Here is a 1,742-nt window from a genome sequence, read left to right as displayed (position 1 = left end):
ATGCAAAATCTTGAAAGGCAGTCATCAACAACATGCTCTGTCATCAATTATCATGGCCAGAAGACGATTCAAGGTACTCCCCACTTCAGAGAATACTTACAGGATGTACCCAATTTTAGAAATCCTCTTATCCATAACCAATATTTTCTTCCCATTGAAGGTTTTTTTGTGACTGAGAATGATATGGTTATGGAGGACATTGCTGTAGATACACAAACAATATCAAGGGAAACAGAAGTACTTTATCACAGAGCAGGGCCTAGGACTGAGATGTGTTTTAGCTCTGATGAAGTCCATGACGCCATTGTTACATGTGGAAGGTTATCACCTGGTGTTAACACGGTCATCAGAGGGCTTGTAATTGGTCTCTGGTTTCAGTATGGAGTAAGGGATATAAAAGGGATTAGGTCGGCGAATCGTGGGTTTTATTAATCAGAGCCTGTGGTTTTGTGTCCAAAACTAGTCGACAATTGGCATAAGACAGGGGGGACAATGCTGGAGACCTCAAGGGGGGGCTTTGATTTGCAGAAGATAGTGGATGGCATTGAAGCTAGTGGTTTTAAACAGGTTTATATCATTGGTGGGGATGGGACCATGAGGGGTGCAGTGAAGGTCTTTAAAGAAATTAAGAGGAGGGGCCTTAAGGTTTCAATTGTTGGGTTTCCCAATTCTGTAGATAATGATGTGGGGATTATTGATGTGTCCTTTGGATTTCATACAGCAGGGGAGACAACCCAGAGTGTCATCAATGCTGCCCATGTTGAGACAGAGAGTGCCCCTAATGGAGTAGGGCAGGTTAGATGGGTAGGTATACTGGACATATTGCATTGCATTCAACTTTGGGTAGCAGGGATGTGGACTGCTGCCTTGTACCTGAGAACCCATTTTATCTGGAAGGAGAAGCAGGGTTATTTGAGTTTTTGGATCATACGCTGGAAGAGAATGGACACTTTGTGCTTGTTGTTGCAGAGGGGTTCGGACAAGAAATGATTCCCAGTGTGCTTGAGGACAAGGAGAAGAGAGATGAATATGGAAATCCTGCATTTTTGGATGATTGGCCATGGCTCAGGGATGAGCTCAAGCGTTGATGGAAGAAACATCATCCCCAATGAGACCCTTATATTGAAATGTATGGAACAAACTTATATGATCAGCACTGTGCCTGCTAATGCTGCTAATAATATCTACTGTACTCTGCTTGCTTATTCTGCCATCCATTGAGCCATGGCGGGCTATACTGGTTTTGCTGCAGGGCGGATAAATGTGATCTATGCTTACATTCCACTGGATCGAATCGCTGATGCTCAGAACTTTATGAAAGTCAATGATCATAAATGGGCTAGGATGATGTCTGTAACCAATCAGCTAAACTTTTCCTGTCTTGCAAAATCTAGAAAGATCTAGATAGGAGAAATGATCTTCAGCATAGTGCGGCAGGTCGGATGCATGCCATTCATGCATCAGCATCTTAATAGTTGAAATGAGACAACTCACAAACTGTAAATGATAATTGGTTGATTTTGAATATTTGAAGCCTCGTGTTACTATTCATGCATCTGTTGGAAGACATTAATTCCAACCACTTGCAGTAGCTAGTCTCTTCTGGAAAATTCGGCAGAGATCTCGAGAGCTGGATAGCTTTTTGGAGAAGCCACTGACTCCAGAAACTTCTTCGTTGTACATAAAACCCTGTTCAGTAATCAAATGAAGTAAGTGTTTTCTGTGTTTTGTGTTTAGTGTGT

At 42.3% G+C, this 1,742-nt stretch overlaps 1 pseudogene; it reads left to right on the top strand.

Annotated features, from left to right (window-relative positions):
* Positions 1-1,404, top strand: LOC149172573 (ATP-dependent 6-phosphofructokinase 2 pseudogene; annotated as a pseudogene).
* Positions 1,405-1,742: the final 338 nt, after the last annotated feature.

The sequence above is a fragment of the Pinus tabuliformis genome, chromosome 4_2 (assembly GCF_031772625.1).
Source record: "Pinus tabuliformis cultivar Carrire ecotype Pingquan chromosome 4_2, CPIR1, whole genome shotgun sequence".
Lineage (NCBI taxonomy): Eukaryota > Viridiplantae > Streptophyta > Pinopsida > Pinales > Pinaceae > Pinus > Pinus tabuliformis.
This window is presented reverse-complemented; position numbering and strand designations above follow the sequence as displayed.